General features: G+C 35.7%; 1 long non-coding RNA gene across 1 annotated transcript in view; it reads right to left on the reverse strand.

Moving 5' to 3' along the window:
• The window catches only part of LOC126949947 (uncharacterized), a 113,191-nt gene extending 85,866 nt beyond the window's left edge, over positions 1-27,325 (reverse strand). Inside the window, exon 1 of the long non-coding RNA XR_007724001.1 lies at positions 27,260-27,325. This is a non-coding gene — a long non-coding RNA (uncharacterized LOC126949947). The remainder of the gene's footprint in view (positions 1-27,259) is intronic.
• Between the last annotated feature and the right edge of the window lie 657 nt (positions 27,326-27,982).

The following is a 27,982-nucleotide window of genomic DNA, read 5'->3' on the forward strand; positions in this document are numbered from 1 at the left end:
ATGACAAAAATATAATCAGATTAATTTATTTTAACATAAATATGTATGTAAATATGTAATATTTGGAAATATATACAATTATTTGGTTGATGCAAAAAACAAAAAAGCAGAAAAGTAAATACCATATCCCCACTCTTTGTAATAATCACTATAAACACTTCAGCAAACATTTCTAGACTCCTCCTTCTAAGCCTATAACAGACACAGAGACACAAATCGCTAATGTTTTTACTTAAGTGGCATAATACATTAATTTGATAATCCACTTTTTTCATTTAACAAAATATCATAGATATATTTCCATCTGTATCATGGATATAATATTTACATATATAATAGTGGCATAATATTCTTTTGAATAGATTTAGATCTTCAGAAGAAATAACAATGATATAATACACTGAAATAAGAGGACATCGGAACTGCAGGGTAATCACAGACCTTTCCATGGCAAAAAATGTGTGCACTGAGCTATCTGGAAAGCCAAGCCAAGATTCTGTCAGGTCATAGTTGTTCATGCCTTGGCTGTGGAGGCCTCTAGAAAAGGAAAACAGATGCAGGATTGCCCTGCTCAACTCTAAACTCTGTTTTATTCAACTGCCTCTTCATCATTCCTGCTTTGATTTAATCACCCATGCCCAGCATTTATTTATGCATGTATTTAACAAGTGTCATTTTAAATTAACTTGTGATAATTGTATGGGTATTGTGATCTTTTGATACATATACACATTGTATAATAATCAAATTGGGGTAATCACCATATTTATCACCCCCAAACATTTGTCATTTCTTTGTGGAAAGAATATTCAAAATCCCCTCTTCTAGCTATTTTAAAGTATACATACATTACTGTTGACTATAGACAGTCTACTGTGCAATAGAACACCAGAACTTATTCTTCCTATCTAATGATAACTTTGTAGTCATTGACCAATCTCTCCTCATCCCCACTACCTGCTACTCTCCCCAGCCTCTGGTACCACTATTCTACTCTGTACTTCTATGAGATCAATAATTTTAGATTCCATATATGCATGAGATCATGCTGTATTTGTCTTTTTCTGTGCCTGGCTAATTTCACTTAACATAATGTCCTCCAGGTTCATCCACACTTTTGCAAATGACAGAATTTTTTTCTTTTTTATGGCTGAATAGTGTTCCATTGTGTATAGGTACCATATTTTTTTAATCCATTCATTCACTGATGGACACCTATGTTGTAACTTCTATTGATACCACATGGTCTTTAACTTCGGTTTTGGTTTTGCACACACAACAGATATTCATAAATTCAGCTCAAATGAGTGGGTATCATAACATATTTTAAAGTCTCCACCGATGAAGAGCTAATGAAAACATGACCAATGAACCCAGTCATACTAAATAGCCAATAAAGACAACAGTGGAGTCAGAGGAAAAAAGACATATACACACATACAAAATGAATAAGCTCAAATAAATATTACACCAAAATCAATAAAAATTAAAAGTTTTTATTTAACAACATCACATGTAAATATTCATCACAATTAATAGGAAGGTGTGTGTGTGTGTGTGTGTGTGTGTGTTGTTTTGATTTCAGAAGGAGTCTTGCTCTTGTCGTGCAGGCTGGGGTGCAATGGTATGATCTTGGCTCACTGCAACCTCTGCCTCCTGGGTTCAAGTGATTCTCCTCCCTCAGCCTCCTGAGTAGCTGGGACTACAGGCACTCACCACCACACCTGACTAATTTTTGCATTTTTGGTAGAGATGGTGTTTCACCATGTTGGCCAAACTCCTGACCTCAGGTGACCCACCCACCTCGGCCTCCCAAAGTGCTGGGAGTACAGGCATGAGCCACCGTGCCCGACCAATAGGAAGTATTTTTAAAAAGTAATGAAAGAGGCCTTTCAGATCCTGTGCTGCATTGGAAATCTGAAGTTCTGAGTCTGTCAACAGTCAAGAACAGCATGTAGAATTTGTAGTTTCTGGTCCCACATGACCTTTCCACTGTAAGAAAACTACCCCCATCCCTGACCCCAGCCACTGGGCGTAGGGTTCGCCCTCATCACGAGTTCTTTTGAGACTAAAGCCTTTTAAACTTTCAAAATGTAAGATCTACAGTCTCAATCCTCCATATGCCATAATCTCCATAATACAGGCACTTTCTTGTCCCTGGTCCAGCCCTTCTTGCTCTATCCCATCCTTCATACCCTCTCATTAGACCTTCTCTAATTATTATTCCAGAATTACTTAATTCTTCTACATCTTTTTTTTTAAATTATACTTTAAGTTCTAGGGTACATGTGCATAACGTACGGGTTTGTTACATATGGATACTTGTGCCATGTTGGCGTGCTGCACCAATCAACTCGTCAGCACCCATCAACTCATCATTTACATCAAGTATAACTCCCAGTGCAATCCCTCCCCCCTCCCCATGATAGGCCCCATTGTATGATGTTCCCCTTCCCGAGTCCAAGTGATCTCATTGTTCAGTTCCCACCTATGAGTGAGAACATGCGGTGTTTGGTTTTCTGTTCTTGCGATAGTTTGCTGAGAATGATGACATGGATGCAGCTGGAAACCATAATTCTTCTACATCTTTGACCTTCTCTCTGAATGCTGCATCTACCTTCTGCTGTATCTACAACCTGGCTCTCAGCTTAGAAGGTTCTCAAGTTCTCTAGAGATAACTAACTTCAAATGATCTTCTCATATCACACATACTCTTAATCTAGGAACTAGGATTGACATTCTCGTTCTCCAGGGTTGCTACTTTCAGATTGTTATTACCTTATTCTTTTATAAGGAAAGGGAAAGGAAAGAATAAAATGAGAAAAGAAAAAATAGTCCTTTGAGGCTTACACCATTCAATCACATCAAACTCTCCATCTCTTAAGTATCTCCATCTTCCAAAGTCAGGATCACTGTCTGTAGGTCACTAGGGGAATTCAGTCCTGGCTTGTAATCTTCTCCACCACTTCCAAGACACCATCCCTGTGTGTCATCCAAGTCCCCTCAAATTACCTGGCCCAATGTTTTGACCTCTTAGTTTCTCATTCTCTGCATCTCCAATGAGCACAATCTTGCTTCAGACTTCTCTATGTCCAAAGCAATAATTGAAATTCATAAACTTTTTATGAATAATTTATTCATAAACTTTGACCACTAACTCTCCTCCTTACAGCTTGGTATTTTTAATTGCTCCTTTTATAACAAGTGTTTGACTTTGTCATTGTCTCCAGGCTAATGTTCTCTGTATTTCCTCCTAATTTATCTTCCTCTTTCTTCTTTATTTTCCTCCTGAGATAATTTAGAGTACATGTTTCATTGTTTCAATAATATTCTTGACAATGCTATAAATTTCATTGCCTTTCTGATTCATCCATTACTGCCTGCTAGGGAAACCTCAAAACTGAATGTGTGTGACTATCTGCTTTTTTGATGCCTGCCTCTCAGCAGTTGAGTGCTGCTGAAATCACACAATAGGCCAGATTGGCTCCATTGTAAACCCATAATCACCAGCCTCAAATGGTGCCTTCAGCATTGCCTAATAATCTCATCAACTTTCTCTGGCTCATTCACTCTCACACTCACCTCAATGACTATGTTAAAAGTTTTCCCCTCTCTTCAAGCCACTCTCTTCATCTCTCAAACACAGCAAATCACCTTTTTGTAAAGATATAGGAATTTTACAAGGAAAATAGAAACCATCAGATGGAATTTACATCATGTCCTTGATATCAAACCAACAAACATCTACATTTTCAATTATCTTAGTTCCTCTCACCTCTGAGAAAAATAAAAATGCTGTTTCTTTTCCTAGCTAAATATACATTCTCCATTATTTGTGGTCTGGCTCGATGTTTTCCCAAATGGTTTAGAACCTTCTACTGCTGACTAGTTTTCCTCTCTTCCATATATACATCTCTCTCCCTCAGCTGGACTTTGTTATTCGTTTTACACAACCTAATTCTTGATATGAAAATCAAAAAATCCTCATCAATTATTTATTCTTCTCCAGCTACTGCCCCAGTCTCTGCTTTCCTTCATGTCCAGACTTCTCAAGTTGTCTGAACTTTGGTTTAGTTCTTCACTGCACATTCAGTGCTTCACAGCTTAATCCAATCTAACATGCGGCCACATGACTACCCAGAAACAATTCTCAAGAAAGCACAGATGTCCATAATGCTTAACCCCACTACCATTTCCCAGTTCTCATCTCATTTGACTTGTCAACAAAACCTGACACTACTAACCACTGTTTCCTTCATGAAATACTATGATCTCTTGATCGATAAAAAGAGGAAAAGGCCTAAGAATAAAACTCAAGAAGCTTCATTATCTAATAAATCAGATGACAAAGATGGCCTTTTGAATATAGCTGATTAATCCTATACCTTATTGTCTTTTCACCCACTTAAACTCACATCCTGATAAATTCAGCTGCATCCACAGCCTCAATATCTAATGCTTACATGACTCAAACTTGTACCTCAAGCCCATGTTTTCTCTGAGCTCAGTAACATATTCGACTACCTACACATCTCCTCCAGGATATTTCAAAGACCTTTCAATACATGTTCAAAACCAAACACAAAATATCCCCCAAACATGGTGATTTTCCATTATTTTTAAATTCAGGATATGGTACCACCGTCCATGCAGCTCCTTAAACCAGAGGCCTATGTGTTCTTATTGACATATCACTTTCCTTCCACCGTCATTCCAAATTCCTATCAAGTTCTGTTCATGTCATGTCCTAAACATCCCTCAGCATCGTCCTGTTTTCTTAGTCTACACTCTACCACTCTAGTCCAAGCTATCAAAAACTCTTTTGGATTGATACAGTGGTCTTCTACCTGATTGAACTCCATTTACCCCGACTCTAATCTGTTCTTCATCCTAAAACTAGAGTGATCTTTTCAAATTATGGAGTTGATAATATTACCCCCCTTCCATGCATTCTACTTGAGTTTCTCAGTGTCTCCCCATTTACTCTGAAAATCAAGATGAAAATATGTGACTTGACCCAGAAGGCCATGCATGGCCTGCTTCCTACTTCTCTGGCTGTATTTCATACTCAGCTAAGCTTTAAAACACATGATTTCTCCATCTTCATTCTCATCTATCCTCTCCTTACCTAGTTAATGTTTACGGCTGTGGTCTGAATGTTACTGTCCCCCCAAAATTCACCTGTTTAAACCTACTACCCAATATGACAGAATTAAGAGATGGGGGTCTTTGGAAAGTAACTAAATCATGAGGGTTCCATCATGATGAATGGGATTAGTATCTCTTATTAAGGAAGTTCCAGTGGGCACCTTGGCCCCCTTTCACCACAAGATGCAACAAGAAGGCACCATCTTGAAGCAAAGAGCAAGCCCATGCCAGACACTGAATCTGAATCTGAATCTGAATCTGTGGGTGCCTTGATCTAAGACTTTTCAGCCTCCAGAACCATAAGAAATAACTTTTTGTTGTTGTTTATAAGTCATTCAGTCTAAGGTATTTTGTTATAGCAGTCCAAGTGGACTGAGACACCTATATTTCTTTCTGTTCTCAACTCGAGTGACATGTTCTCAGGGAAGCCTTCCCTAATCTTCTCAGCAGTTTAAATCCCTTCATTATCTGTCTTGGCCCTCTCCGCAGTTGCATTAATACATTTGTTTGTGCAATGATGTGATGAATGTCACCCCTTCCATGCTAGATCATAAGGACATAAGGGGAAAGACAGATCTGTTTTCTGCTCAGTTTTATGACTGCGCCTAGAAGAGTTTTTACGTAAATAGCAATCAGCCAGTAAACATTGGTTGAATCTGTGAATTGCCTGAAGAGAACTGAAATTATCCTAACTCTAGTACAGCATTGTTTTATCACAGAGAATTATTGTAGATAGCTCCCAGAGTCAGTCCTTGGTTCTACGATTCTATGCCATATGAGCCTATTCCTCCTTGGAAGCGTGCATTTCCCCTCTCTACACTTGTGCATCTGAGACATATTATCAATAAGTTAGATAATAAGGAAGGAAAAGAGCAATGGAAGACATGCCCTTGACTATTCTGTTAAAAATAAAAGGTTAAATTTTATTGTGTACCTAACTCAATGCCATCTACTCAAACTGTATTCTGAGGCATAACAAGGGACACTAGAGGCTATGGATCTAAATTGGGCTATAGATGAGTTGTTCCTCAGTCCTAGGCAACAATTTCATGAATATCTATGCATGGCATAGCTTCACCTATTACTCTAGGAAACAATAACTTGAAACAACTTGAGTAGTTTGTTCGTATGATATGGTGTGGGACTCTCAGCTTTAACTGTTTATCCAACATATTTGCAAACTCATATTGTGTGAATTTAAACTTCGCCAATCATTGCTCCTACTTCACTTGATTATTGACAGGTATGGTCTACTTTAGTCTATTAAACACATTATATTGGATGACATTTCAAAAGAGTAAATGTGTACTTTCTCTAAGCACACACAATAGATTACAGTCCCAGTAGCTTTCTAGGCACAGATGTTGACTATAGTAATTGAACCATGACCCTATCTGTGAATTTGATTATACAGCTTTTGTGCACTTTGGTAAAAAGACAAGCCCTAAACAGCCAAAAGAAAAAAAAAAAAAGACAAACTGTAAAAACGATAACACTCCAGTCTTGGAACCAGTGATTTCTAGAAAAACTTTCATAGGAGGCCAGGCACAGTGGGTCGCACCTGCAATTCCAGCACTTTCGGAGGCTGAGGTGACAGGCAGATCATCTGACCTTGGGAGATTGAGACTAACCTGGAAAACATGGAGAAACCCCTCTATACTAAAAAAAAAAAAAAAAAAAAAAAAAAAAATTAGCTAGGCATGGTGGCAGGCTCCTATAATCCCAACTACTCAGGAGGCTGAGGCAGTAGAATCACTTGAACCTAGGAGGCAGAGGTTGCAGTGAGCCAAGATCATGCCACTGCACTCCAGCCTGGGCAACAGAGTCATCATAAAATAAAATAAAATAAAATAAAATAAAATAAAATAAAATAAAACAAAACAAAACAAAACAAAATAAATAAAGCCAGGTGCAATGGCTCATGTCTGTAATCCCAGTACTTTGGGAGACCAAGGCAGGAGGATCGCTTAAGTCTAAGAGTTTGAGCTCAGCCTGGACAACATACTGAGACCCCACCTTGTAAAAAAAATAACATAAATAAGCAGTTAAAGCCTAAGTAACAATGGGTATGAAATGATGAACTAGCCTAACCCCAGGCTGCTACAAATAGAGGTGGTGTGTGAGAAAGGGCTGCATATAGCAGTCTAGGTTTTATGCTTCTGTGCCATGAAGGTTCCTTTTTGATTTCAAATCCTAGCTACCAGCTAATCTTTACGTGAAAGAAAAGTGCCCAGTCAATGTAAATTGGTACAATCTTCCTGGGAATAAATTCAGCAGTTTGCATCTTCCTTAAAATATTCTTATTCGGTAACTCAGAATTTCCATTTCTAGGAATTTACTCCTAAGGAAGCATTGTAGGAGAAATATAGAGGTCTAAGTTCAGAGAGTCTGGTTAAAACATTATTTTCAACAGCAAAGAAAATAATTGGAACAAATAGAGAATGGTTAAAAAAAATTGAAAATTCCTATGATATAGTAAATATAAAATACCAGAGCCACTTATTTAAAACCTAATGATCTGAAGAATAATTAACAACTGAGGAAAATGTTCTATGATATTAAATCCAAAAATCAAGTTATAAAATTATAATTCTAATATTAGCTCAATTAAATACATCATATAGTCCATAAGCATATAAGATAACAGAAATGAAAATTCTCAAAACAGTAAGCATTTATTTGTGAGCAGTGAGATCATGGATCATGTTTGTTTTCTTCAATGTGCTTTGGGATATTTTCAAAATGCAATAAACAGTTATACTTCCTTCCACAAACAGTATTGCTGTCCAATAGTATTACTTTCTAAATAAGCAAAACAAATTAAATTTGCAAAAAAATCTTTCTGCCATTCCAACATCTCAGAATTAGCTGGGAAATAACATGGTAGTCCAAGACAAAGCCCAAGCCTATAGCAATGAGGACACCATCAGAAAGACAATAAGGACCTTGAATCTAGTAAAGGACTGTGCTCACTCACTAGGCTTGTTTATTGAAAACTTCACAAGTGCCAACGATTGGGCTAGCTGCTCAAACAAAACAAACTGGTGCATATCCATGGAAGTACAATTCCACTGCCTGATAGAAGATGGTGAGGCAGATGAGTTAGGGAGAGAAACAGTAGATAAATTAGAAAGAAGACAGGAATGAGGACAATATGTTCTTTGGCCTTATCTGGTTATGTCTTCATGAATTCTTATTGAGAAATGACTGGAAGTTGCTATCAGAGTTTATTTGTTTTTTGTAGGCATGCTGTCTGCTAAATGTGTACCACTTGTATAGAGTCCATTGTTCAGTGCTAGTTCAGCCAATCTCATTTAGTTATCTTGATGAAGTTCATAATAGAAGAACTCTTGGATCTTATTATAGATGGAATTCAAGCACCTGATTTCAATCATCACTGTAGTTACGATTCTAGTGCCTAAAATGAGCAAACCAGATAAACTGCCCTTCTTTGTTACTGAATAGCAAGTCCCTGCTGGCTGTGCCAAATATAGCAGCAATTGCATCCTATAACAAAAGGGTTTTAAAATCTATCTACTGCTTTTTTTTTTTCTTTTTAAATCTGCTTACTGTTTAAAAGCTGGATGAAGTTATGGCAGTGTTCCCTAGAGGAAATTGAGCTTGACAACCTTTTCAATATCCCTAGAAAGTGCTCTTTCTAACTGAACTTTGGAAACTGAAAACATATTTATCTTTCCAAACATAAAGAACATTAAAGTTAATAACCACATTTTTCCTAGGAAAATTTTCTAAGCAGGTACATCTTAAGTATTCTCACACCACACACACACACACACACACACACACACACACGGTAACTACGTGAGGTGATGGATATTTTAAATAGGTTGATTGTGGAAATCATTTTACAATATATACGTATATCAAATAATCACATTGTACACTTTAACAATATACAATTTTTGTCAATTATACATCAATAAAACTGGGGAATAAAAGAAAAATTAATCATTTTCTATAGAGCATGAAAAGTTATTAATGAAAATTGCCATCACCTGTTGAGTTTGCACTCCTAACAAAGTCTAAATACTTATGTAACTGGCAGATTGATTACTTACTAAGCACACCACAGCAGTGCTGTCAGCTATAGGGAAAAGTAATTCCGCTGACTACAACCCAGTCCTAATAAGAGAGGAACTTCGCTATTTCAAATGAAATGTGTGCCATGGGGTAGTCCATGGCCTCTAGTATTTTAGACACAAAGGAGAGTCAGAGATTTCAAGGAATTGAAGGAAATTCGGAGACAAAATTTGGGAAGAGGCGTCATTCTGAGTTCTTTATATTCTATAATCCTATCTCCAACTTTCAGTATTATCTATACTGAGTTATTAGTCCCTTCCTTGGAAAGTACAACACAAAACAGTGTGACTGTTCCAAAGCTTCAAGGTTGGATTGCCTTCTAAGTCTGGATGTATGGCCGCTGATCAGAAGATCATTTCGTCTTTTGATTCTTTCTACAGGCAATTGAGTATTTATTACCAGTCTGTAATGAAACTGCTCTCCCTCCCTATTTTTAAAATGAAAGTACTACCAGAATATAACAAGGACCATATTAGTTTCAGTGGATAGTCAAACTAACTTTTAAAAATTGTGGAGATATGTATACAGTAGGAGAAGGTATAATCTACATGCTGTGGGTGGGAAGAGTGATTATCATGATGGGGTGACGAGGGAAAGTGTTAAAGCCTTTCATAATCACTAGTTTCTCAAGATAATAAAAGCTTGAGTAGATCTTAACTCCCCTCCTTTTTTGATGGGGTTGGTTGTAGACACCGAATTTTACCTACCCCTACTGACTTCTTTAAGGGGTGGGGGTTGCCACCAAATTTTACAATCTTTCCTAGGTTAGAAATGAATTGTTCTGTTAACCTCAAAATCCTACTATCTTTTACAGGATGGATGCAATAATGAAATCCCTCTTTTCACTAAAAACATTAAACAGCTAGCCACAACTTAAAAGAACACTTTCTCACTGGAAAATTTTAATTAAATTGTTCATTGGTTATAAGATGTAAAATGTGTCTTCTGAGAAATATCATAATAAACTTCATATGACTCACTCTAGGGCCATGCCCAGAGATCGTATTTTTTAATTCTACTTGTGGTCAGGAGAGAAGAACATCATTCATGGGATGGCAAGTGTTAGAAACTTTAGCCCTATGAAGGAGCATTTTCTGCAAACACCTGGTTTAGATTGTCTTTGGCTGGTCCTCCACTAGGAAGTTGGGTGGAGTAAGCAATAGTTTATTTGATAGGAGACAAAGGGACTGAAAATGGCTTTTCCCATTAGGACAATAGGGTATCTAAAATTCCCATCACTAGTCATTCCTGTGAGTAAAATGTTTTGTATCTTACACCACATTTAGTTTTCAACTACTTGTTTCCCACTGCAAGGTTTTGTTTTCATTATACTTCAAATAATTTTTATCATGATTATTAAGCCATCAGAACGTTCAAATTCATTACTGATGACATAGGTGACTTCTACTTCTGTGGTCTTCCTTTTAGTACAGGGCTCATTAAAAGCATGTATTTTGCAGCTCAGACTGGGTTTGAATCATAGCTTCACCCCTAACTGGGTGATCCTGGGCCTCACATTCCTCATCTGTAAAATAATAATAAAAAAAAACTACATAGAAGATTGTTCGAAGATATTAAAAAAATCATTCACATAAAAATGTAACATGTTATAATAAGTATTAAATATGTCACATAGAGAAAAATATTTAAAAATTGATGCATTCTTGCTTCTCTACAATTTGCAGAAATATATTTTAAAAGTGCTTGTACAGCAATAGAAACAATCATCAGAGTGAACAGGCAACCTACAGAATGGGAGAAAATCTTTGCAATCTACCCATCTGACAAAGGGCTAATATCCAGAATCAAGAACTTAAACAAACTTACAAGAAAAAAAAAACCCCATCAAAAAGTGGGCAAAGGATATGAACAGACACTTCTCAAAAGAAGACATTTAGGCAACCACAGACATATGAAAAATGCTCATCATCACTGGTCATCAGAGAAATGCGAATCAAAACCATAATGAGATACCATCTCATGCCAGTTAAAATGGCAATCATTAAAAAGTCAGGAGACAACAGATGCTGGAGAGGATATGGAGAAATAGGAACGCTTTTATACTGTCGATGGGAGTGTAAATTCATTCAACCATTGTGGAAGACAGTGTGGCAATTCCTCAAGGATCTAGAGCTAGAAATACCATTTGACCCAGCCATCCCATTACTGGGTATATACCCAAAGGATTATAAATCATGCTGCTATAAAGACACATGCACATGTATATTTATTGTGGCACTATTCACAATAGCAAAGACTTGGAACCAACCCAAATGTCCATCAATGACAGACTGGATTAAGAAAATGTGGCACATATATACCATGGAATACTATGCAGCCATAAAAAAGGATGAGTTCATATCCTTTGCAGGGACATGGATGAAGCTAGAAACCATCATTCTAAGCAAACTATCGCAAGGAGAGAAAACCAAACACTGCATGTTCTCACTTATAGGTGGGAGTTGAACAATGAGAACACATGGACACAGGTCGGGGAACATCACACACCTGGACCTGTTGTGGGGTGGGGGACTTGGGGAAGGATAGCATTAGGAGAAATACCTAATGTAAATGATGAGTTGATGAGTGCAGCACACCAACATGGCACATGTATACATCTGTAACAAACCTGCACGTTGTGCACATGTACCCTAGAACATAATTTTAAAAATCCTATACTCTGTAGGTACTCAATTGTTTAACAAACAGAAATTGTTTCATAATTTACATTTTTAACTTAACATATTGACTCCCCATATTTATGTTTTGTAGCTATCGAGTGTGCTATTGTAAAATAATAATAATAATAATAATAATAATAATAAGTGCTTGTAGCTTGGAATTTTTTACATGTTCAAGATAAAGAACAGAAAATACCTACAAATCGTTTTTAGTTGATTCTTTGTCCCACGCCTTCTAGTGAGGGCATATCCCTTCCAGTCAACAAGTTATATCATTTCTCAGCTCCTCAGATTTCTCATCGATTAAATGAGATATGTGGACTAAATATGAAGTTTTCAAAATTTTTGATTGTTCTAGTTGATGAGATACCTTTCATTCTAGTGCAAATTTCACAGGAGCTCAACTACTAAAAATGCATAAAATTGAAGCTACTCTATTTAAAGTGGGCTTGGGTAGGGAGTAAAACTTTACCTACTTCACTAGATCAGAATAAAATACAAGTTACTTGGTTAATATCTTATGATTCTACATAGAAACTTGTTTTTCAAAATCCATGTAAACAAAAATGGAAGCCATTGCTGATAATTAAAGTGATAAAAAGGAAATTTTAATAGCATTATTTGCTTACTGACTTCATTTCACTGGATATTTTAAAACTAGGTTTTTAAAAAATAGCCTCAAGTTTCCTATTGGAAAACTTTTCTACTAAGCCATATTTCATCAAAGAAAAAGGGTGGCATTGTGGAAGGAGAGTAAGAATTGTTAAGTTCTGAATTGAGGAGGAGAAAAAAAATAGCTAATGAATACTGAGGACCTAGTTATGTACCAATTCAATAGTTTTAAGCATTTTATATGGTTTAGCCCATTTAATTCCCATGGCAATCACATGAAATCAAATAGCCATTTATAATATACAATTTTAAAGATGAAAAATACCAAAAAAACTAAGCAATTTGATCAAGGTCATATAGTTTAGTAAGCAAAGCCTTTGGTATTTGAACTTGGAGAGTCTGGAGCTCTCTACTGATGTGGCCCTTAAATAGTTCAAGGATTATATGATATTTTAATAAATAAAAAGAAAACTCCGTAGAAGTATACATAAACTAATAATGTAAAATCATGTAGATACAAATAAAGTGCATTAAAATCCCTAGAGGCTACAGAACATATCAGCTGATGATTAGGAGGTTAAAAAATATTAGTTCTTCTTTCATGGTGACTAGTATTTACTTCTAATTTTCACCAGTTTATTAATTTTTTAAAAGAAAATATTTAACTGTACCTTTTTTTTACGAAGCAGACTATTGCAAATTAGAGAATATTTTGACCCTTTTGAAGAAAATCTGCATAGAATGCTAGATTTAATGTTAATAATGCTTTATTTTCTACAACAAGTCTGTAAATAAGTTCAAGATCATCTGCTGTGTGATCTCTTCTCTTGAAGAAAAGGAGAAAAAAATGATAGTAGTCGCTGCAAGGTAAAGGCTTATCAATGTCCCTTTAGGAGGGCTACTCTACTTTCCTTGGAGAATATCCCCATCTTGTGGAATCTCCTACGCCCTGAGGGCACGTTATGGGAAATTCTAGTCTGCATTTCATCCAGGGGACTGGAGATTCCTCAGATAAGTGTAATCCCTGATGATCTGGGCAAAAATCCCAAATTCTGAAGAGGTGTCTGTCTACACATTTTGAGTGCATGTGCCCCAAAGCATGCCAATGAGAGAGTCCTAGAGTTATTCAAATGGCTCCAGATTCTTTTTGAAGTCTCATCTCCTGTGTGTTCTGATTACTTTGGTTTACCAGCAGGACGACTGTTTTGCTAAATTAATGCACAAGAGATGTGAAGGAGATGAATGCCCTTCCTGTTGAGAGGCAGCAGGAGGGCTGGCTGCTGAGGCAGATGCTGTCTGTTTAAACACCTCCCATTCACAGCCTAAGTGCCCAAACCCTGTAGAAGAGTGCCTGATTCAGGAATCAAGGTTGTCAAACGAGATCACATGAACCGCTTTGACAGCTTTTCTCTCTCTCCGACTCAATGCTATTTTGTGGTTTGCAGTGGGTGTTCTTTACCATGGCATTAAATTCACAACACAAGAGGCGTAATAGGCTCCTGCTTTGAAAGAGACGAGGTTTTCTATGGAATAATTAGCCCATATCTGAAAAGAGGAGAGATAAATCGAAAACTTCAGAGTGACGAGGAAGAATGTTTTCAATTGGCCAATTCACGTTGTTTATAATATGAAGACAACCCATCCATTAAGCATCCACCATTTTAACGCTTAAGAATAAGGACAATTGATATTCTTGTTTAGAATTTCTAATGCACATGGACGCACATTGCGCCAGGTCAATTTTTTTTAAAGTAGCTTAAGGCATGAGCCATGAAATCAATTTTGTGAGAAGAAAAATCATCTGTTTTTAAAAATGAAAAAGAATAAAGAATTAAAACATTCTCAATCTGTATTTTATTTTATGGTCCACAAGAGAGATTTATTTGATATAATAATACAGTTAGTGTTCCATCCAACAACTAGAACAAAAGGAATAAAAAATTTGAATATACACATAAAAACTCAAGATATTTAATGTGACAAGTATATATATATTTAAAATAATGTTCTTAAAATTCCTTATTGAAAACAGTATAAAAACAAAAAGATGTTCATAGAAACAGAAGGCATGAAACCAAATATCAAAGTTTGAGCAAATTAATATGTGAGGCAACTTTGCTAACAATGCATGATTTTCTTGTTTACAATCTACTAAAATATCCTTATATCAACTGAGTGGCAAAACAGGTTTAATATCAGTTGTACTTTGGCATAAACTCAGAAACCTACCGATAGAGTATTACTTTCTTTTGAGCTGGTAGTGACCACAGAAATGTCAGATCATTTCTCTGAATGAAGAATTTTATTCAAGTAACACAAAACTTCCAGACACATTTTCATAATATATTTAATCATTTCTTCATGTGATATTTATAGATAATTTGAATTTTCTGGTGTAGTTACATGGATATATTGTATAGTAGTGAAGTCTGAGCTTTTAGTGTAACCATCACTTGGATAATGTACATTGTACCCATTAGGTAATTTTTCATCCCTCAGAATCCTCCCTCCTCCCACCCTTGAGAGTCTCCAATGTCTATTACTCCACAACCTGTCCATGTGTACACATATTTAGCTCCCATCTATGAGAACATGCGATATTTCACTGTTTCTGAGTTATTTCACTTATGTATTATATAATATATAACACACTTCATACATGTAACATACATGGAAGGTATGAAACAAAGTAAAATCATGACACCCTACCCCATTTACCTAAATATTACCTACCCTATATACCAAAGTACCTGTGCAGTCCTCTAGTATCTTCTCTTACCTCCTTGTTACCAATTATTCTGAACTATGTTTCTCTTTTTAAATTTATTTTTAATTCACAAATAAAAATTGTCTATAGTTATCATATACAAAACAATGTTTTGAAGTATATATACATTGTAGAATGGCTAAATCCAGCTAACATATACATAACAATGCATGTGTTTCTCATTCTTAACATTAATATTCAGGTCCACAATCCATTATTAAAAACTCTTAGGACCAGATGTATTTCACATTCAGATTGTTTTTATCAATTTCAGAAAGATTATATAGGGCATATCTTATATATTATGGTTATTCCCAACAGAGTCTAGAGAGAATTCAGTAGTCAAACTCATCAATATATCCCAGGGCACAATGGGTGAATATTTACATCTGCTATAAACAAACACTGTGAGTAGCCTTACGTTGTCTATTTTTGCCACCAAACAAGGTTGCATATAAAAACAAACTTTCACACTTCATGGCTTTATGAATTTTGGAATTGCAGCTAAAGAGCTTAGATCTGCTGTTCAATTTATCAAACTTTTCTCATTTAGTTAATCCCTTTTGCATTTTGTTTAAGAAACCTTTCTACTCAGAAATAATAAAGATATTCTTTTAACTTTTTTTCTTACTTGTAAAGTTTTACCTTTCCTAACATATTTAATTTATCCAGAAATCATTTTTATATTTGAGTGAATTCCATTTTCTTTTCTCCTCTATGGATAAATAACTATCACTGTAAAATTTATAAACTCCATCTCAGTTATATATCTTATTTCTGTATATGAAGAAGTCTATTTCTGGACTCACTGTTGCACTGATCAATTTTTACCTTTGCACTAAGACCACAGTATTTTAATTACCTTAGCTTGATAGCAGGCCTGGTAGCTGGTAGGGTTATTCTCTTAATCTTATTCTTATTCATCAGGAGTATCCTGGCTCTTCTTGACCCCTTGATCTTCTATTCAAATATTATCATAAACTAGTCAGGTTCCTCAAAAACCCCTTTTGGGAGTATGATTGGATTTGCCCTGAAACTCTCATTTAATTTAAAGAAAATTGACATCTTAGCAATATTGATTTTTCTTAACTGTGAATATGGGCATCTCTCTGCACTTATTTTTTAATGTATTTCAATCAAATTTTATAATTTTCTCTATACTGGCATTGCACATATTTTGTTACACTTATTCCTGAGTACATTATCATTTTTGTTTATACTGAAAATGGTGGCTTTAAAGTTTCACCTTCTATATATTGCTCATGTTTAGAAATACAATTGACTTTTGTTTTTGATCTCATATCTAGTCACTTTCCTAATAAACCTATTTTTATTCTGAGAAACTATCTCTATATTCTTTGGATTTTCCATACAAACAGTACTATTTGTAGATAACAGTTTTGTTTCTTCTCTTCCCGAACATTCATTTTACTTATATTTCATTGACTAGAAATTTCAGTGTAATATTGAAAAGAGCAATAGAAGGAATTATTGTCTTGTTCTTAATTTTAAAAGGAATATTTCCAAAATTTATCATTAAGAATGGTGTTTGCTGTGAATTTTTGATAAATACTTATATTGCTAAGTTAGAAAGGGTAGTAATCATGAGTGAGTGTTTAATTATATGAAATGATTTTCTGCTTTCAGTGAGATGATCAAATGACATTTTTCCTTTGCAAATGTGGGGAAACATTAATTCATTTTATGATGTTAAAATACCTTTACATTTCTGGGATAAATCCAACTTCATCATAATATATTATCATTTTTATACACTGCTAGATTTGGTTTGTTAGTACTGTGTTTTTCATTTTGGCATTGACGTCTGTGAGTAAGATCAGACTATAATTTTTTGTGTGTTTTGGTATTAGAATATAAGTTGTGTAGAATTTCCCTTTTATCCATTACCTGAAGAATTTGCGTGAGATTAGAATGATCTGTTTTATTTAAAAATTCAAAGAATTCATTGATAAAATTGAACTTACTATTTTTAATATGGGGAGGTTTAAAATTACTGATCTGAATTTCCATTTCTTGTTGAGTCAGTTTTCATAGGTTTTAATTTTTCTACAAATCTATCCATTTTATCTGTTTCAAATTTTTTGTTAAAAAATTATGTGAAATATTTTTTTACTTGGGCTTTGTCTTTTTGAGTTAGTAAATTCTGCCACAAGATTATATATATTACTTGTCTATTCAAATAACTTTCTTCCTTCTTTCTTCTCTTCATTATATGTTTTCTATTTCATTAATTTCTCTTATTTATTATCTTTTATTCTATTTTCTTTGAATTTATTTTACTAATTCTTTGTGTAAAATCTTAAGTTGAATGACCAGCAAATTAATTTTCAGGCTGTTTGTACTCTGTCATAAGCATTAAAGGACACACACACATACTCCTTCAAAATATTTAATATTCTTGGTTTTATTTTATGTTAATTTTATTATTATTCAGCTCTAAGCATTTGTTATCCATTACCAAATGGAGAAGACTGAAATTTATTACTTAATTTTTTATTTCTATCTTAATAATACTGAGATCCATATAACATTCTTTGAAATATATAAAGCCCTAGTCTTTAAAGCTTCAGATACAGTAGAAAACAATGTGTATTCTCTATTGGAAATACAGTTCTATGTGTGCCCATTAGATCAAACTTGTTGATAGGTTGTTCAAATTCTTCATATTATTATATTGTTTCTTCTGATGTTCTAAAAATAAAAATATAGGAGTTTGTGAATCTGTTAATTTTTCTAGTAGTCAGTTTCTCCTGTCGTTCTATCAGTATTTTGCTTCATATATTTTGGTATTTAGCTAGACCCATACAGGTTTAATACCATTATTCTTCTGGTGAATTGAACCTCTCACTGTTTATAAACATTTATTTTATCTTTAAAAATGCTCTGTGTTTTAAGTTTTATTTTATTCAATTTAATACAGCTACTACAGCTTGCTAGCTTGCTTTGCTTGCCTTGCTGCTTCTTCTATGTTTAAATTCACCAAACTGAGCAATGGAATCTTTCCAGCTCCTCAGGAACTCCCTGGTGTTCCCTACCAATCACTACCCCCTGTACCATTCCAGAAGGTAAACATTCACAACTTCTTTATTTTGTTTTGTGGGTTCCTGGTTATCTCTTTTTCCATTCTTTTATGATCAGTCTCCCCAAGTTTCTATATTTCCCTGCAATCCAGTCTGACAATTTATATCTTTAACTCTTAGCAGTTATAGTTAAATTGCTATAATTTGGGGATTTATTAAATTTATATATATTTATGGTATAAATAACTGGTGAATTTAGTTTAATAACATTTATTGTTCTTTGTCTAAGATTATTGTTTATAAATATTTTATGTCTTTAACCTCACATCACGGAAGCAGTCTTCGAACTGGGCATAGGACTTGCTTTAGAAAATAATATTTTAGCAGATACAACACAGCATAAGGACTGAATTATGCTGGTATGTGTCTCTGCTGTAGCCGTTAGAAAAATATCCCTAGGTTAGCCAGCTGGTCCTACAAGGAGGATGAAAGATAATGTGAAGCAGATCCAAAGTACCTAAGTTCAGCAGAGCCCTCAGCAAACCTAAAGATCCATAAACACAGATGCTTATTGTGTTAATCCACTGAGGTGTAGAATGATTTGTTACTAATTTGGTGGCAATAACTAAATGATACTTTCTTATTAATATATGTTTATTTGTTTTTACTCTTTTGACTTTTGTGCTTCTTATCTGTCTCACTATTGCTTCCTTTTCCCTTATGGAAAAAGAAATAATTGAATTTTCTGTCATCTTTTTCTCATTGCAATTCTTCCGTTTGTTTAGAAATTGTGTATTTTATGTCTATTTTTGAAAGACAACCTTAAAATTTTATCATGCATATTAAACAGAGCCTAAAGTCAATCTTTTTTCCTAAAAACATAAGAGCTTCATAATAATTTTATTTCAATCACTACTTCCCAGTATACATACTATTGTTTACTGGTAGGTTAGTTGCATATTTTTAACTCCCAAATTGGGTACTATTAAAATTAATATCTTATACAGGTTATTTTTGTATAGATTTCTTACAATAGCTCTGCTTTCTTTGCTTGCCGCTTTTTCTTGCAGATCTTCCATCTATAGATATATATGTATAGCCTTTATAAATGAAGGTCTTTTAATCATAAATTCTGCCAGTTTTTATTTACATTAAGTATCTTTATTTTATTCTTGTTCTTAAAATCTAATTCTGAAGCATATATAGTTTTTCCAAACATATTAAAAATATTATTCTACTGTATTTTGGCATCTATTATTGAGGTTGAAAAGTCTGCTATTAGACTATTTGTTACTCCTTTATGGGTAATATGTATTCCCGCTCTCTCTGGTTGTTATCCAGAACCTTTGTTTGTCACTAAAAGTTGGCTAAAACTTTGCACAACATGAATTTATTTTCTATTCTGCTTGGGATATATTCTGATTCCCATATGGGTGGACTTCCGTATTTTATCAAGTCTAACATTTTTTTTGGCCATTGTGCCTTTAGGTATTTCCTAAAATAAATGCACATTAGTTATTTCATTCGGTAATGTCTCCCATGACTCTTAAACTTTCTTTCATATTTTTTATCTCCTACTTCTATGCTGCTTTTAGTGGAGTTTCTTTAGGTCTGTGTTTCAATTCAGTCATTCTCTCTTTACGGCATTAACTCTGTGGTTAACATATCCATTATGCTTTTAATTTTGACTTGTTTTATATTTAGAAATTCTATGTGGATGATTTTCAAATATGCCTAGCCATTTTGACATATTCTTGTTTCAGTATTTTATTTTAAATTTGCCTTTTAAAATTTTTATATAGGTATTCATATTCCACATATGCAAATTCTGATATTTGAAGTCCTTGTTGACAGTTACCTGTTGTTTACTATCCTTTTAACTTTCACTCATAGTGGCTAGTTTCCTTGGGCATTTTTACTACAAACTTGTTTTGTTGAACTTACTCTATAGAAATCCTAAGATTCTAAAATGGGAATATCGATCTCCAGGGATAGGTATGAGAGCCAGAAGACACCACTGAGCTAGGATACTTTATCCCACTTTGAGCATCTTAAATTAATATGAGAATCTGAGAATCTCAAGTTCATCTCTTTCACCTTTCTGCTAACCCAGGGCTTATTCTCTACTCCAAAACCTGATAAGAGATTTTTGACTGGAACAATCCTAACTTTTACCTCTGGGTTTTTTTTTCTGTTTCATATTTTGTTTTAATGTTTAATTAACATTTTGAGTTTTTTGATTTGCCATAGAGATTTCCCTTACACCTTAAGAAGAGCAGCAATCCACTAAAAATTCTGTTTGTATAATTACTGCAGGATCAACACATTTAAATGGTTGAGAGTTCAACTACCTAGTAACCAATATTGCTCCAAATATTTTCATAACATACTCTTTATAAGGATTCAAAACAATTTTATGGAGGATGGTGTAATATTATGAGTATCGAATAAGAAAGCTAAGTTTTAAGTGAGTTATTACTCTAAGGATACAGAATATCAAAAGTAAACATTTGTCAAAACTGAAACCTTGATGACAAAACAAAACAAATTTATCCTGGAGCTCTGACCCAAAGATTCTTTCAATGTAATGTGACATTCTTATTATATCAATATTTTGTTTATATGAAACAAACTTTATTAGAATAATATTTTATATATTTTTAAATTTGCATATCTATACCCTTAAAAATTAAAGGTTTCCTAACTTACCATTTATAATTTTCTCAAATGTTGCAAAGTTTGATCAAATGCATCAACAGGCATTAGGATTTAGTGAAAGTTTAACTTTAAAAATTATTTTTAACTATAACTTCACAGAGACTGAGATAACAAAAAGATAATTTTTTTCCCCGAGTAAGCCAATGCTCAAGAGTGAATAATTTTGAAGCCAAACAGGGATTTCAGTTTCTATATGGAACCTTAACCATAACTTCTCTGGGGAATTTTCCAAGTCTACAAAATAATACCTTAAAATAAATACTTGCAAATCCATAGCACTATTCATGTGAGCCTAAGCATCGTTAAGCCTTAAGTGACATATTCCATCTTGCAGACAGTGATATATAAACACAGAAGCATTAAGTGACTTTGGCAATGCCACAGAAGGTCAACCAAAGCTGAGTCAGTAACAATATGTCTCAGAAGTATCTAAAAGGAGAATCAGTTCTAGGGGATTTTCAGGTTTAGAAGATTCTGAAATATCTTAGGAGTGTGGTTCTCCACAAAAACCATCACCAGCGAACTTGATAGAAATGCAAATTCTCAGGTTCCTCTCAGACCTACTGAAACAGAAACTCAAAATGGTACTGTGTTTTGACAAACCCTTCAGGTTACTCTAGTAAATCCAAAAGTTTGAAAGCTACCGCTATAGGAAAAGTAGAAAAGACATGATCTTCTTTCCACCTCCCTGGACCAGTTGCAAGCTGCAATAACTATCAGAGAGGAGATGAGAAGCAGGAATCACAGACTGCAATGTCCACAGATGCTACCAGTTATGTTTCACTATGGAGATTCTTTATAGAACTAGTCCTCGATCTTGAGGCCAGGCTAGGCCAGCCTGCCATTATTTATAAAATAAGTAATTTGCTACTAATAATAAAACAATGACTTTACTATTGATGTTTATGTAAACAGCAATGAGTTGAAGGAGTTCCTTACAATAATGTCACATTGGTCACATATATTATGGCATATTTCCCTAAATACTAAAGAAATACATTAACTTATAGCTGGAGGGCTAACCACTTAAAAACATTATCAGGTTGTCTTTTACATGCTATAGCCAACAGTGAGAAATCATTAACAAAGCATGTGCTAATAGTTTTGGAAATTAGAGATGGCTTCAATACCACCATACTTTCCCAAAATTCAGCATATATCTATAGAATTGTCTTATGTGAACACAATTGTATGCACTCAGCTAACAACCTCCCACAATCTTCCAATGCGAAGTAGTTTGAGCGGACAGTGCAAAACAACAAGAGGTAGGGAAGCAAGCAAGCAACTAACGAGCTGGAAGAAACCAAATTACGCTCTTTTAGCAAGAGGAATAGAGAGCGGGGACAGAGGGTGAAAAAAAAACTGACCTAGCCACACAGCCTGCCCCAGAAAATGCACGTGACATTAACAAGTTTAACTGCGTTTCAGAAATTGGGCAGTATCATCTTAGGTGGGACAACCTCACAGGCAAGTATAGTCAAGGAAGAGAAATGACATTGACAAACACTGGGAGGGTAAGTCAGGCATCAGCAGTATAGGGGAATATACATGAGCATAGAATCACTCCCAGCGCAACATTACTAGGGTCTGAAGGATGGTTTAAGCTTAATTACGCAAGAAAATTTGGGGTTTCTTGGCCAGAGATCAAGTGCCAAAATAGTAAAAATTCAAAGATGTCAATGTTCAAAAAAGAAAATTAGTCCAGGGGCCGGGCGCGGTGGCTCAAGCCTGTAATCCCAGCACTTTGGAAGGCCGAGACGGGCGGATCACGAGGTCAGGAGATCGAGACCATCCTGGCTAACACGGTGAAACCCCGTCTCTACTAAAAATACAAAAAAAAAAAAATAATAATAAGCCGGGCGAGGTGGCGAGCGCCTGTAGTCCCAGCTGCTCGGGAGGCTGAGGCAGGAGAATTGCGCGAACCCGGGAGGCGGAGCTTGCAGTGAGCAGAGATCTCGCCACTGCACTCCAGCCTGGGCGACAGAGCCAGACTCCGTCTCAAAAAAAAAAAAAAAAAAAGAAAATTAGTCCAAACCAGTATGTGAACTAAGATTCTATAGAAGGTATTGTAGAAGAAAAGAGGTATTGGCAGAGGACCCAACTGAATGCTATTAAAAATAATTTTTTAGAGGGGAAAGGAGAGAAATGAGAGTGATTACAAGCAAAAGCATTAAGTTTTTGTTATACACTCTCACAACTCTTTTTTGACTTCTCATTCCCACCTACAAAGATGGTTCTTGTAACCCTCAGCCTCTCCCAGATTGTACATTTTCTATAAAGTACACAGTCAAAATCTGAGAGGAGGCTCCCGATTCCTGAAATTTGCATGTTGAAGTAATAACTTTCAAATATAACAGGGAGATATCTGCTTTCGGCCCTGAATAATTGGTTTTGGACTTACCCTCCCATCACAAACAACTATAAAGCTAGTCACTTTTATCAGATATCAATTAACAGTCTATGTAAGGGATGATCTTGGGCCTTCCTGCTTGGGAGAAGTCCCCTGGACTCAGTAAAAAAGTACTAGAACCCAGCTAAAGAGCACTGGTCTCCATTGCTCAGGAGCTAAGGAGAAATAAATAAAAGTTCAGGGTTGCTGAGTTGACTTTAATTTGCAAGGCAAAGTATTGGAGAAGAGGAAGCTGCACAGAGAACAGAAACAGCAGAAGTTTCCATGAGTTTCTCCATAGGCTGATGGCTGAGAACTATGATGTCTTGCACAGTGAGAACTACTAAGAAGCAAAGCAGAAAATGGCTGCAGTGGGGCTGAAAGCTGAGCAAAAATATTGGAGGTTATCAGTTCTAGGAGCTGCTGGAATTCTGGCCCAGCAAGAGTAAATGGACCTCACTGAGCATTTCAGGCATTCACACAGCTCCCAGAAAGACTGTGCCCTATAGAAAGAGTCATATCCTCAGACACTAAGGGCAGAACAGAAATAGAGCCACCCTAACAAAGTTTTAAAAAGAAAAGCCTGAGAGTGTTAATGAGATATACCATAATTTGACTATCTGCCACAACAAAATAATAATCTCTAAAGGAAAACAACATTATCCAGACTCTTTACTACATAAAATCTACAGTGTCCAACATATAATAAAAATTACTAGCTATGTAAAGAGCAGATAATTTAACACATAAGAGTTTACAGCTGTCAATAGAAATACCTAAAAATGATCCAAATGTTAGAAATAGCAAAGACTTTTAAAAAACAATTATAAATATGTTTAGAGAACTTGAGGGATGAACATGAGAATGCAGACAGAATCTCAGAAGAAAGAGAAAATTTTAGACCTGAAATGTACAATTTCTGAAATAAAAGGCTTACTGGATGTGCCGAATAGCAGATTGTACACAACAAAAAAGACCAGTGAACTTGATGCTAGGTCAACAAAAATTCTCCAGACTGTAGAAAACATGGAAAAAAGGTGGAAAAAAATTAGCTGTGATTTGCAATACATATCAACTAATCTCACAAGGAGAGAGTATAGAGTAGCGCAAAAAGTATTTGAAGAAATAATGCAAACGTTTTCCCAAATTTGAGAAATATGTCAGCTTCAGCGAGCTCAAAAAATCCTTACACAGGATAAATACAAAGAAAATCATTCCTAAGCATATCATAAACTGCTGAGGAACAAAGACAATGAATTTAACATACAGTCAAAGAATGATGAGAAAGAGTATCTTAGAGAGAAAAAGTGAAATTGACTGGGACTAAAGTGAAATGATGCATCAGAATTCCAGAAACCATCATTAGGCTTTACATACATTTCATATCCTCACTCATGAAAAAAATCATAAAATCCCCTGTGGTGATTGGGTTTGCAGACTGAGGTCACCCATTATTGCTTTCTGTTTTTATGAAATTTGGAACCAGAGTGTTACACATTTGAAACCAGTGTCTACATATTCCAGCCCAAAGAGCAAATCATGTTCTACAGCAATATTCCCAGATCATATCAAACTAGTTTAATAACCTCAATCTCTATCACCATGTCGCAATATAACTAAAAACTCTCAAGGACAGGAATTTGGGAATTGGTTTACAAAGGGCCACTCTTGTAGTTTTCCTCCTTGTGGCTGGAGATATGCAGCAGATTAACTGCCTTGAGCTGGAAGGAGATTCCCAAATAGTATGAAAAAAGGAGGCCAGAGATTCCTTGTGCTAATAAGGAACCCATTATAGCTGCTAGTGATGGAACTTGTCTTTGTGAATCAGGTCTTAGGGGTGGGATGATACTGCTGTAGTTAATGATACTGACACTGATACAGAGTCCTGCCAGTGTACGGCAGTTCTTCATGGTGCCCTCCATTTTTTTCTTTCTTTTTTTTCTTTTTTTCTTTTTTTCCTTTAAATACAGAGTCTTGCTCTGTTGCCCAGGCTGGAGTACACTGGCGTGATCTCGGCTCACTGCAACCTCCACCTCCAGGGTTCAAGCGATTCTCCTTCCTCGGCCTCCCGAGTAGCTGGGACTACAGGCACATGCCAACGTACCTGCCTAATGTTTGTATTTTTAGTAGAGATGGGGTTTCACTATGTTGGCCAGGCTGGTCTCAAACTCCTGACCTCATGATCCGTCTGCCGTGGCCTCCCAAAATGCTGGGACGGTGCCCTCTATTTTATCAAAGTGGATCTCACTTCACTGAACTGGGCTCCAATGTTTTCATCTTTTAATTTGATTCTACAGCTACCTCTCCACAGTGTAAGACTGGTAAAGCACAAATGCCAGTATTTGTAGCAGTGCCATATGAAGCCTTTTTGTACCCTGAGGCAAAAGGAAAACTCTACACCTATATAGACATGTATCAGCATATGTTTTCATATTTTGAACCAAGGGGAACATAGTAATAAAATTTGTACAATCAAAAAAATATATAAGAATATCTAAAGCCCCACTTTTTTTTTTTAAATTATGCTTTAAGTTCTAGGGTACATGTGCACAAAGTGCAGGTTTGTTACATATGTATACATGTGCCATGTTGGTATGCTGTACCCGTTAACTCCTCATTTATACTAGGTATCTCTCCTAATGCTATCCCTCCTCCCTCCCCCCACCCACGACAGGCTCCAGTGTGTGATGTTCCCCACCCTGTATCCAAGTGTCCTCATTGTTCAATTCCCACCTATGAGTGAGAACCTGTGGTGTTTGGTTTTCTGTCCTTGTGATAGTTTGCTCAGAATGATGGTTTCCAGCTTCATCCATGTCCCTACAAAGGACATGAGCGCATCCTTTTTTATGTCTGCATAGTATTCCATGGTGTATATGTGGCACATTATTGTTAACCCTCAGCTGTGGGCTGATGGAAGTGACTGGCCCCTTCACATATTAATGTAAGGCCATAAAGCAAGCAAATAACAGCTTGTCTTAAGTTAAAATTTTGATATGTTCACCATATATTTTCTACATATATTTTGATTTTAATATTGCTTTAAAATAATATTAAGTTTGATTACTGAGTTTTGGTGTCCCCTTAGATTTGCACTTGGGAAAAATACCTCACTTACCTCACCCTAATCCCATCCCTGGAGATCGTTGTCTCATAGACAAAGTGCTTGCATCCCTGCCTAATAACCCACTGTAGTCCTTGATTCCAATGGTAGGTAGAATAATGGTCCCCCAAAGATAGGCACACTCTAATATTAGAATCTATGAATTTGAATACTTTATGTAACAAACTCTGCAGTTGTGATTAAGGTGAAGGACCTAAGATGGGGAGAGTATCTTAGAGTATTCAGGTGGACCCAATCTAATCAAATGAGTCCTTTAAGGAAGAGAGTTCTTTCTAGCTGCAGAAAACCAGAGAGATAGTAGAAGAACTCAATTTGCCTTTGTAGGCTTTGAAGATGGAAGTAGGGGCTTTGTCTCAAGGAGTGCAGGAGGTCTTCAGAATCTGCAAAAGGCAGATAAATCTCCAGAAAGGAACATAGCCTTATGCCTTGATTTTAGCCTAGTAAGAACCACATTGAACTTCTGCCCTATAGAGCTGTAAGATAATAATTTTGTGGACTTTTAAGCTACTAAATGTGTGGTACTTTGTTATAGCAGCAATGGGAAACAGATACTACCCCTTCTCTCTATATGAATTGCTCATCTCTGCCTCTGGGACTCAGGACCACCTGGATTTGTTCCCCAACAGGTTTTCATATCTTGAAACAGCTAATCTCTAGGAGAAGAACTTGGCATGTTGGTACCTTTTAATTCCCAAAAGAGGTTCACTTCAAATTTTCCAAATCCTTCTTCCAGAAACCTTCAAATTCCTCAAATCAACAGCTTCCCTGCAAGGAAAACAACACCACAAAAAATATTCACCACAAAAAAATATAGCAGGAGATCCTGCTATATAGCATTTTCTCTAACAGAAACATTCTCAGAGTTTCTTTCAATTTTATTCCTTTAATTTCTAGATGGGTTTATGAGTTATTTAGTCAACTGGAATGCCATAGAAGGCACACGGTGGGCAAGGAATGGGGGCAGTGGGCATAGGATTCATGTGTGATTCATATGAGTTCATTTTATGACTGCATCCCCACATGAACAACCTGGTCTTTTCCTTTAAAATTAAAATATTACCTTTCTTACAGAATCAGTTTAAACCCTGACACTTCATCTCTCAGACAAGATCAACTTAGAGACTGGAGCAGAAACACACCTGAAGTGGTCAGGCTTGGGTGGACTCAACAGGGAATGGTTAGAGAAGGGAGAAGAGACAAAGGAATTAAGAGAGTTGATGGAGCAGGAGATGGGGTGGACTGCAGGAGGCAGGTTAGATCATTAATAACTTAGAACATCACTCCTACAGTTCAACCCTTCAGGCCTAAAAGATCTGAATTAAAAAGTGGGCTCAGTAAAAGTCTAACTGCTCATACAGTCTTTCAGCCTAAGAGAAGGGGGAAACTTTAAAACCCTAAATATTA

The sequence above is a fragment of the Macaca thibetana genome, chromosome 3 (genome assembly GCF_024542745.1).
Source record: "Macaca thibetana thibetana isolate TM-01 chromosome 3, ASM2454274v1, whole genome shotgun sequence".
In the NCBI taxonomy this organism is placed as follows: domain Eukaryota; kingdom Metazoa; phylum Chordata; class Mammalia; order Primates; family Cercopithecidae; genus Macaca; species Macaca thibetana.